Raw genomic sequence first — 11,506 nt, forward strand, 5'->3', positions numbered from 1 at the left:
TTTTTAGTTTTTCGCCGGGCGTCGCAATGCTATTTGAATAAACCTTTTGCCCGTTTGCGTTCTCGTCGGGGCCGGGCCGGGCCGGGGTGCGCTGCCCGCACTACCGCGCGCGCGGGGGCGACACCGAGCGCGCACCCGAGGCGCCCCGAGCACACAGGCCACGGTGCAACCCGGGCGTTGTGCGCGCACCCCGGTGCGCCCGAGGTGCTGCGCGCGCACCCAGGTGAAATCGGTGTGCACCTCGGCCAGTGCGCGCTCGGTCGAGTCGCGCACGTTGGCCAAGGTGCACGGTGATGTTTCTTACTCTAAGGTTCCGCACCAGACGCCCGGGACAGGTGAGCGAAGCTGGGCGGGGCCGGGTGCGCGGCCGGGGCAGGTGCACGCAGCTGGAGAGAGCTTTGGAGCACACTTCGGAGCGCACCAATGATGCGCTCCATTCAAAAGTTTCCTGAAAAGGCAAAAAAAGTTGAGATTATAGAATTTCCCACTTGAGAGATTGTAAAAAAAAAAAATTTAAAATGAAGGAAACGCGGGTGCCAAGGTGTGCGCAGCCCAGCCAAGGTGTGCGCACCAAGGCGCCCACCCTGGCGAAGGTGCACGCAAGGTGCGCACCCGAGGCAAACCGGACAATTAACCCAACTTTCGACTTCGCGCGCACCTTGGAGCGCACTTCGGAGCGCTCCTTGGTGCGCACCAATCTTGGGCACCTCGGAGTGCACCATGGCGCCCACCAAGGTGCGCACCCGGGGCAAACCGAGCTCCGACTTCGTGCGCACCTTGGAGCGCACGAAAGGTGCGCACCATGGCGCCCACCAAGGTGCGCAGCCCAGCCAAGGCGTGCGCATCAAGGTGCGCACCCTGGCGAAGGTGCGCACCCGGGGCAAACCGAGCTCCGACTTCGTGCGCACCTTGGAGCGCACAAAAGGTGCGCAACCCAGCCAAGGTGTGCGCACCCCGGTCAAACCGAGCTCCGAATCGTGCGCACCAGAGGTGCACGCCATCGTGCGCACCTTGGAGCACACTTCGGAGCCCTCCTTGGTGCGCGCCGATGTTGCGCACCTCGGAGCGCACCCGGGGAAAACAATGCAATTAACCCGACTTTCGACTTCGTGGGCACCTCGGAGCGCTCTCGGGTTCGCACCTCGGAGCACACCGAGGTGCGCACCTTTGATGCGCTGCCTTCACCAATTTCCAGAAAAGGCAAGAAAACATTGAGAAGGTGTGCGCACCGAGGTGCCCACCCTGGCGAAGGTGCACGCGAGGTGCGCACCCGGGGCAAACCGGGCTCCGACTTCGTGCACGCCGCACCTTGGAGCACACTTCGGAGCGCTCCTTGGTGCGCACCAGGGCGCGCAACCCAGCCGAGGTGCCCACCCCGGCGAAGGTGCACGCGAGGTGCGCACCCGGGGCAAACCGGGCTCCGACTTCGTGCACGCCATGGTGCCCACCGCGGCGAAGGTGCACGCGAGGTGCGCACCCGGGGCAAACCGGGCTCCGACTTCGTGCACGCCGCACCTTGGAGCACACTTCGGAGCGCTCCTTGGTGCGCACCATGGTGCCCACCAGGGCGCGCAACCCCGCCGAAGGTGCACGCGAGGTGCGCACCCGGGGCAAACCGGGCTCCGACTTCGTGCACGCCGCACCTTGGAGCACACTTCGGAGCGCTCCTTGGTGCGCACCATGGTGCCCACCAGGGCGCGCAACCCCGCCGAAGGTGCACGCGAGGTGCGCACCCGGGGCAAACCGGGCTCCGACTTCGTGCACGCCATGGTGCGCACCGCGGCGAAGGTGCGCACCCGGGGCAAACCGGGCTCCGACTTCGTGCACGCCGCACCTTGGAGCACACTTCGGAGCGCTCCTTGGTGCGCACCAGGGCGCGCAACCCAGCCGAGGTGCCCACCCCGGCGAAGGTGCACGCGAGGTGCGTACCCGGGGCAAACCGGGCTCCGACTTCGTGCACGCCGCACCTTGGAGCACACTTCGGAGCGCTCCTTGGTGCGCACCATGGTGCCCACCAGGCCGCGCAACCCAGCCAAGGTGTGCGCACCAAGGTGCACGCGAGGTGCGCACCCGGGGCAAACCGGGGTCCGACTTCGTGCACGCCGCACCTTGGAGCACACATCGGGGCGCTCCCGGGTTCGCACCGGCGTTGCGCACCGTGGTGGGCACCTCGGAGCACACCAAGGTGGGCAGCGAGGTGCGCACCTTTGATGCGATGCCTTCACTAATTTCCATAAAAGGCAAAAAAAAAACGAGATTTTAAAATTTCCGTTTTGAAAGATAGTGAGAAAAAGGGAATGCTGGTGCCATCTTGAGCCCGCCCTGGTGCGCAGCCCAGCCAAGGTGTGCGCACCAAGGTGCCCACCCTGGCGAAGGTGCGCGCCCGGGCAATTAACCCAACTTCCAACTTCGCGCGCGCCAGGGTGGGAGCGCACCCAACAACCGGGCCTGGGAAGAGCCAATGCGAGAAACCCCACCAAACGCTCTGACAAAAAAAGAGGGGGCGCTCCAGTAACCCCGCTTCGGAGCGCACCCTGGGCAAACCCAGCCAAGGTGCCCACCCCGGCCAAGGTGCAGGCGAGGTGCGCACCCGGGGCAAACCGGGCTCCGACAACGTGCACGCCGCACCTTGGAGCACACTTCGTAGCGCTCCCGGGTGCGCACCTCAGAGCACACCAAGGTGGGCAGCGAGGTGCGCACCTTTGATGCGCTGCCTTCACTAATTTCCAGAAAAGGCAAAAAAAAAAGGAGATTTTAAAATTTCCGTTTTGAAAGATAGTGAAAAAAACGGAACGCGCGTGCCATCTTGAGCCCGCCCTGGTGCGCAGCCCAGGTAAGGTGCCCACCCTGGCAAAGGTGCGCACCCGGGCAATTAACCCTACTTCCGACTTCGTGCGCGCCAGGGTGGCAACCGGGCCTCGGAAGAGCCAATGCGAGAAACCCCACCAAACGCTCCGACAAAAAAAGAGGCGGCGCTCCAATAACCCCGCTTCGGAGCGCAGCCGGGGCAAACCCAGCCAAGGTGCCCACCCCGACGAAGGTGCACGCGAGGTGCGCACCCGGGGCAAACCGGGCTCCGACAACGTGCACGCAGCACCTTGGAGCACACTTCGAAGCACTCCCGGGTGCCCACCGGCGTTGCGCACCGTGGTGGGCAGCGAGGTGCGCACCTTTGATGCGCTGCCTTCACTAATTTCCAGAAAAAGGCAAAAAAAAATGAGATTTTAAAATTTCCGTTTTGAAAGATAGTGAAAAAAAAGGAACGCGGGTGCCATCTTGAGCCCGCCCTGGTGCGCAGCCCAGGCAAGGCATGCGCACCAAGGTGCCCACCCGAGGTGCACACCCGGGGCAAACCGGGCTCCGACTTCGTGCAGGCCGCACCTTGGAGCACACTTCGGAGCGCTCCTTGGTGCGCACCATGGTGCCCACCAGGGCGCGCAACCCAGCCAAGGTCTGCACACCAAGGTGCCCACCCCGGCGAAGGTGCACGCGAGGTGCGCACCCGGGGCAAACCGGGCTCCGACTTCGTGCACGCCATGGTGCCCACCGCAGCGAAGGTGCACGCGAGGTGCGCACCCGGGGCAAACCGGGCTCCGACTTCGTGCACGCCGCACCTTGGAGCACACTTCGGAGCGCTCCTTGGTGCGCACCATGGTGCCCACCAGGGCGCGCAACCCAGCCAAGGTGTGCGCACCAAGGTGCACGCGAGGTGCGCACCCGGGGCAAACCGGGGTCCGACTTCGTGCACGCCGCACCTTGGAGCACACATCGGAGCGCTCCCAGGTTCGCACCAGCGTTGCGCACCTTTGATGCGCTGCCTTCACTAATTTCCAGAAAAGGCAAAAAAAAACGATATTTTAAAATTTCCGTTCTGAAAGATAGTGAAAAAAACGGAACGCGGGTGCCATCTTGAGCCCTTCCTGGTGCGCAGCCCAGGCAAGTTGTGCGCACCAAGGTGCCCACCCTGGCGGAGGTGCGCGCCCGGGGCAAACCGGGCTCCGACTTCGTGCACTGCATGGTGCCCACCAAGGCGCGCAACCCAGCCAAGGTGCCCACCGCAGCGAAGGTGCACGCGAGGTGCACACCCGGGGCAAACCGGGCTCCGACTTCGTGCACGCCGCACCTTGGAGCACACTTCAGAGCGCTCCTTGGTGCGCACCAGGGCGCGCAACCCAGCCGAGGTGCCCACCCCGGCGAAGGTGCACGCGAGGTGCGCACCCGGGGCAAACCGGGCTCCGACTTCGTGCACGCCATGGTGCCCACCGCGGCGAAGGTGCGCACCCGGGGCAAACCGGGCTCCGACTTCGTGCACGCCGCACCTTGGAGCACACTTCAGAGCGCTCCTTGGTGCGCACCATGGTGCCCACCAGGCCGCGCAACCCAGCCAAGGTGTGCGCACCAAGGTGCACGCGAGGTGCGCACCCGGGGCAAACCGGGGTCCGACTTCGTGCACGCCGCACCTTGGAGCACACATCGGGGCGCTCCCGGGTTCGCACCGGCGTTGCGCACCGTGGTGGGCACCTCGGAGCACACCAAGGTGGGCAGCGAGGTGCGCACCTTTGATGCGATGCCTTCACTAATTTCCATAAAAGGCAAAAAAAAAACGAGATTTTAAAATTTCCGTTTTGAAAGATAGTGAGAAAAAGGGAATGCTGGTGCCATCTTGAGCCCGCCCTGGTGCGCAGCCCAGCCAAGGTTTGCGCACCAAGGTGCCCACCCTGGCGAAGGTGCGCGCCCGGGCAATTAACCCAACTTCCAACTTCGCGCGCGCCAGGGTGGGAGCGCACCCAACAACCGGGCCTGGGAAGAGCCAATGCGAGAAACCCCACCAAACTCTCTGACAAAAAAAGAGGGGGCGCTCCAGTAACCCCGCTTCGGAGCGCACCCTGGGCAAACCCAGCCAAGGTGCCCACCCCGGCCAAGGTGCAGGCGAGGTGCGCACCCGGGGCAAACCGGGCTCCGACAACGTGCACGCCGCACCTTGGAGCACACTTCGTAGCGCTCCCGGGTGCGCACCTCAGAGCACACCAAGGTGGGCAGCGAGGTGCGCACCTTTGATGCGCTGCCTTCACTAATTTCCAGAAAAGGCAAAAAAAAAAGGAGATTTTAAAATTTCCGTTTTGAAAGATAGTGAAAAAAACGGAACGCGCGTGCCATCTTGAGCCCGCCCTGGTGCGCAGCCCAGGTAAGGTGCCACCCTGGCAAAGGTGCGCACCCGGGCAATTAACCCTACTTCCGACTTCGTGCGCGCCAGGGTGGCAACCGGGCCTCGGAAGAGCCAATGCGAGAAACCCCACCAAACGCTCCGACAAAAAAAGAGGCGGCGCTCCAATAACCCCGCTTCGGAGCGCAGCCGGGGCAAACCAAGCCAAGGTGCCCACCCCGACGAAGGTGCACGCGAGGTGCGCACCCGGGGCAAACCGGGCTCCGACAACGTGCACGCAACACCTTGGAGCACACTTCGAAGCACTCCCGGGTGCCCACCGGCGTTGCGCACCGTGGTGGGCAGCGAGGTGCGCACCTTTGATGCGCTGCCTTCACTAATTTCCAGAAAAAGGCAAAAAAAAATGAGATTTTAAAATTTCCGTTTTGAAAGATAGTGAAAAAAAAGGAACGCGGGTGCCATCTTGAGCCCGCCCTGGTGCGCAGCCCAGGCAAGGCATGCGCACCAAGGTGCCCACCCGAGGTGCACACCCGGGGCAAACCGGGCTCCGACTTCGTGCAGGCCGCACCTTGGAGCACACTTCGGAGCGCTCCTTGGTGCGCACCATGGTGCCCACCAGGGCGCACCCGGGGCAAACCGGGCTCCGACTTTGTGCACGCCGCACCTTGGAGCACACATCGGAGCGCTCCCAGGTTCGCACCAGCGTTGCGCACCTTTGATGCGCTGCCTTCACTAATTTCCAGAAAAGGCAAAAAAAAACGATATTTTAAAATTTCCGTTCTGAAAGATAGTGAAAAAAACGGAACGCGGGTGCCATCTTGAGCCCTTCCTGGTGCGCAGCCCAGGCAAGTTGTGCGCACCAAGGTGCCCACCCTGGCGGAGGTGCGCGCCCGGGGCAAACCGGGCTCCGACTTCGTGCACTGCATGGTGCCCACCAAGGCGCGCAACCCAGCCAAGGTGCCCACCGCAGCGAAGGTGCACGCGAGGTGCGCACCCGAGGTGCACACCCGGGGCAAACCGGGCTCCGACTTCGTGCACGCCGCACCTTGGAGCACACTTCAGAGCGCTCCTTGGTACGCACCAGGGCGCGCAACCCAGCCAAGGTGCTCACCCCGGCGAAGGTGCACGCGAGGTGCGCACCCGGGGCAAACCGGGCTCGGACTTCGTGCACGCCGCACCTTGGAGCACACATCGGAGCGCTCCCGGGTTCGCACCAGCATTGCGCACCTTTGATGCGCTGCCTTCACTAATTTCCAGAAAAGGCAAAAAAAAGAAAAAAATGAGATTTTAAAATTTCCGTTTTGAAAGATAGTGAAAAAAACGGAACGCGGGTGCCATCTTGAGCCCGCCCTGGTGTGCAGCCCAGGCAAGTTGTGCGCACCAAGGCACCCACCCTGGCCAAGGTGGGTCACGGGGTGGGTCCTAGGGTGGGTAACGGGGTGGGTACTAAGGTGCGTGCCAAGGTGGGTCATAGGGTGGGTGCCAAGGTGGGCACCAGGGTGGGTGTGCACCAACCCTAGCCAGGGTAGGTCACGGGGTGGTTGTCGGGGTGGGCGTCAAGGAGCCAAGATGGGTGGCAAGTAGCCAAGTTGCGTGCCAAGGTGGGTGTCGGGGTGGGTGCCAAGGATCCAAGGTGGGTGCCAAGGAACCAAGGTGGGTGTCTGGGTGGGTGCCGAGGTGGGAGCCAGGGTGGGTCCCAAGGTGAGTGCAAAGGTGGGTGCCAGGGTCAAGGTGAGTGCCAATGTGGGTTCCAAGGTGCCAGGGTCAGGGTGAGTGCCAATGTGGGTTCAAAGGTGCTAAGTTGGGTGCGAGGTTGGGTGCGAGGGTGGGTGGGTGCCAAGGTGTGCTAGGTGGAAGCCCGGGTGGGTCGGCATCCCATGGGTGTCGAGTTGGGTGCCTGATGGGTGCTTCTTGTCAAGTTTTAGTCGCCGGGACTCATTTCGAGCCTTAGAGGTCGTTTCTTGTCCGGTTGCCCTGTCTTCGACCTGGGAACCCAATTTTGGTCCTCGGGTCCCATTTTTTTTTGTCTCGCATCCCACTTTTGGCCTGTGGCCTTTTCGGGGTCGATTCTCGTTTTGGGCATCAGAGCATGTTTCTTCTCCTAAAACCCAATATTTGTTTATTAAGTCTCGGAACACATTTTTGTTCTCGTGGACCCATCATGGGTCTTGGAACGCATTTGTGGTCCTTGGGTCCCATTTTGCATCCCGAAACTTGTGTTTTGGTGCTTGATCCCTATTTTGGGTGCCCACCTTGCACCAAGTGCGCACCCGGGGCAAACCGAGCGCCTTGGTGCACCGGGGCAAGATCGAGCGTGCACCCGAGGCGCCCCGAACATGCACCAAGGTGCACTCGGCCCACATGTGAGCGCAGGTCGTTGCGCCCGAGGTGGTGTGTGGGCACCGCGTTGCAGACGGGACACTGCACGCACACGACGCCCCCTCCAGGTGCACGCACGTAGGCCGGGCCGGGTGCACACCCGACGCCCTAGCAAGGTGCGCGCACCCGGGCAGGGCTCACACTTGGCGAACGGGGCGCACTTCGCGAGGGAGGGTGTGCACCTCGACGGGGGTGGGTGGCCGGGGTGGATTCGCACGTGGGTCGCGGTTTGCTAAGTACACACTGCGACAAGCTCATAACGGGTGCGATCATACCAGCGTTAGTGCACCGGATCCCATCAGAACTCCGCAGTTAAGCGCGCTTGGGCCGGAGTAGTACTGGGATGGGTGACCTCCCGGGAAGTCCCGGTGTTGCACCCTTTTTTAGTTTTTCGCCGGGCGTCGCAATGCTATTTGAATAAACCTTTTGCCCGTTTGCGTTCTCGTCGGGGCCGGGCCGGGCCGGGGTGCGCTGCCCGCACTACCGCGCGCGCGGGGGCGACACCGAGCGCGCACCCGAGGCGCCCCGAGCACACAGGCCACGGTGCAACCCGGGCGTTGTGCGCGCACCCCGGTGCGCCCGAGGTGCTGCGCGCGCACCCAGGTGAAATCGGTGTGCACCTCGGCCAGTGCGCGCTCGGTCGAGTCGCGCACGTTGGCCAAGGTGCACGGTGATGTTTCTTACTCTAAGGTTCCGCACCAGACGCCCGGGACAGGTGAGCGAAGCTGGGCGGGGCCGGGTGCGCGGCCGGGGCAGGTGCACGCAGCTGGAGAGAGCTTTGGAGCACACTTCGGAGCGCACCAATGATGCGCTCCATTCAAAAGTTTCCTGAAAAGGCAAAAAAAGTTGAGATTATAGAATTTCCCACTTGAGAGATTGTAAAAAAAAAAAATTTAAAATGAAGGAAACGCGGGTGCCAAGGTGTGCGCAGCCCAGCCAAGGTGTGCGCACCAAGGCGCCCACCCTGGCGAAGGTGCACGCAAGGTGCGCACCCGAGGCAAACCGGACAATTAACCCAACTTTCGACTTCGCGCGCACCTTGGAGCGCACTTCGGAGCGCTCCTTGGTGCGCACCAATCTTGGGCACCTCGGAGTGCACCATGGCGCCCACCAAGGTGCGCACCCGGGGCAAACCGAGCTCCGACTTCGTGCGCACCTTGGAGCGCACGAAAGGTGCGCACCATGGCGCCCACCAAGGTGCGCAGCCCAGCCAAGGCGTGCGCATCAAGGTGCGCACCCTGGCGAAGGTGCGCACCCGGGGCAAACCGAGCTCCGACTTCGTGCGCACCTTGGAGCGCACAAAAGGTGCGCAACCCAGCCAAGGTGTGCGCACCCCGGTCAAACCGAGCTCCGAATCGTGCGCACCAGAGGTGCACGCCATCGTGCGCACCTTGGAGCACACTTCGGAGCCCTCCTTGGTGCGCGCCGATGTTGCGCACCTCGGAGCGCACCCGGGGAAAACAATGCAATTAACCCGACTTTCGACTTCGTGGGCACCTCGGAGCGCTCTCGGGTTCGCACCTCGGAGCACACCGAGGTGCCCACCCTGGCGAAGGTGCACGCGAGGTGCGCACCCGGGGCAAACCGGGCTCCGACTTCGTGCACGCCGCACCTTGGAGCACACTTCGGAGCGCTCCTTGGTGCGCACCAGGGCGCGCAACCCAGCCGAGGTGCCCACCCCGGCGAAGGTGCACGCGAGGTGCGCACCCGGGGCAAACCGGGCTCCGACTTCGTGCACGCCATGGTGCCCACCGCGGCGAAGGTGCACGCGAGGTGCGCACCCGGGGCAAACCGGGCTCCGACTTCGTGCACGCCGCACCTTGGAGCACACTTCGGAGCGCTCCTTGGTGCGCACCATGGTGCCCACCAGGGCGCGCAACCCCGCCGAAGGTGCACGCGAGGTGCGCACCCGGGGCAAACCGGGCTCCGACTTCGTGCACGCCGCACCTTGGAGCACACTTCGGAGCGCTCCTTGGTGCGCACCATGGTGCCCACCAGGGCGCGCAACCCCGCCGAAGGTGCACGCGAGGTGCGCACCCGGGGCAAACCGGGCTCCGACTTCGTGCACGCCATGGTGCGCACCGCGGCGAAGGTGCGCACCCGGGGCAAACCGGGCTCCGACTTCGTGCACGCCGCACCTTGGAGCACACTTCGGAGCGCTCCTTGGTGCGCACCAGGGCGCGCAACCCAGCCGAGGTGCCCACCCCGGCGAAGGTGCACGCGAGGTGCGTACCCGGGGCAAACCGGGCTCCGACTTCGTGCACGCCGCACCTTGGAGCACACTTCGGAGCGCTCCTTGGTGCGCACCATGGTGCCCACCAGGCCGCGCAACCCAGCCAAGGTGTGCGCACCAAGGTGCACGCGAGGTGCGCACCCGGGGCAAACCGGGGTCCGACTTCGTGCACGCCGCACCTTGGAGCACACATCGGGGCGCTCCCGGGTTCGCACCGGCGTTGCGCACCGTGGTGGGCACCTCGGAGCACACCAAGGTGGGCAGCGAGGTGCGCACCTTTGATGCGATGCCTTCACTAATTTCCATAAAAGGCAAAAAAAAAACGAGATTTTAAAATTTCCGTTTTGAAAGATAGTGAGAAAAAGGGAATGCTGGTGCCATCTTGAGCCCGCCCTGGTGCGCAGCCCAGCCAAGGTGTGCGCACCAAGGTGCCCACCCTGGCGAAGGTGCGCGCCCGGGCAATTAACCCAACTTCCAACTTCGCGCGCGCCAGGGTGGGAGCGCACCCAACAACCGGGCCTGGGAAGAGCCAATGCGAGAAACCCCACCAAACGCTCTGACAAAAAAAGAGGGGGCGCTCCAGTAACCCCGCTTCGGAGCGCACCCTGGGCAAACCCAGCCAAGGTGCCCACCCCGGCCAAGGTGCAGGCGAGGTGCGCACCCGGGGCAAACCGGGCTCCGACAACGTGCACGCCGCACCTTGGAGCACACTTCGTAGCGCTCCCGGGTGCGCACCTCAGAGCACACCAAGGTGGGCAGCGAGGTGCGCACCTTTGATGCGCTGCCTTCACTAATTTCCAGAAAAGGCAAAAAAAAAAGGAGATTTTAAAATTTCCGTTTTGAAAGATAGTGAAAAAAACGGAACGCGCGTGCCATCTTGAGCCCGCCCTGGTGCGCAGCCCAGGTAAGGTGCCCACCCTGGCAAAGGTGCGCACCCGGGCAATTAACCCTACTTCCGACTTCGTGCGCGCCAGGGTGGCAACCGGGCCTCGGAAGAGCCAATGCGAGAAACCCCACCAAACGCTCCGACAAAAAAAGAGGCGGCGCTCCAATAACCCCGCTTCGGAGCGCAGCCGGGGCAAACCCAGCCAAGGTGCCCACCCCGACGAAGGTGCACGCGAGGTGCGCACCCGGGGCAAACCGGGCTCCGACAACGTGCACGCAGCACCTTGGAGCACACTTCGAAGCACTCCCGGGTGCCCACCGGCGTTGCGCACCGTGGTGGGCAGCGAGGTGCGCACCTTTGATGCGCTGCCTTCACTAATTTCCAGAAAAAGGCAAAAAAAAATGAGATTTTAAAATTTCCGTTTTGAAAGATAGTGAAAAAAAAGGAACGCGGGTGCCATCTTGAGCCCGCCCTGGTGCGCAGCCCAGGCAAGGCATGCGCACCAAGGTGCCCACCCGAGGTGCACACCCGGGGCAAACCGGGCTCCGACTTCGTGCAGGCCGCACCTTGGAGCACACTTCGGAGCGCTCCTTGGTGCGCACCATGGTGCCCACCAGGGCGCGCAACCCAGCCAAGGTCTGCACACCAAGGTGCCCACCCCGGCGAAGGTGCACGCGAGGTGCGCACCCGGGGCAAACCGGGCTCCGACTTCGTGCACGCCATGGTGCCCACCGCGGCGAAGGTGCACGCGAGGTGCGCACCCGGGGCAAACCGGGCTCCGACTTCGTGCACGCCGCACCTTGGAGCACACTTCGGAGCGCTCCTTGGTGCGCACCATGGTGCC

At 63.4% G+C, this 11,506-nt stretch overlaps 1 non-coding gene across 1 annotated transcript; it reads left to right on the forward strand.

Moving 5' to 3' along the window:
• Window positions 1–7,804: 7,804 nt before the first annotated feature.
• LOC131869276 (5S ribosomal RNA) lies at window positions 7,805–7,923 on the forward strand. Its single transcript, XR_009367665.1, has one exon. It is a non-coding gene; the product is annotated as a 5S ribosomal RNA (ribosomal RNA).
• Window positions 7,924–11,506: the final 3,583 nt, after the last annotated feature.

The sequence above is a fragment of the Cryptomeria japonica genome, unplaced genomic scaffold (assembly GCF_030272615.1).
Source record: "Cryptomeria japonica unplaced genomic scaffold, Sugi_1.0 HiC_scaffold_242, whole genome shotgun sequence".
Taxonomy (NCBI): Eukaryota; Viridiplantae; Streptophyta; class Pinopsida; order Cupressales; family Cupressaceae; genus Cryptomeria; species Cryptomeria japonica.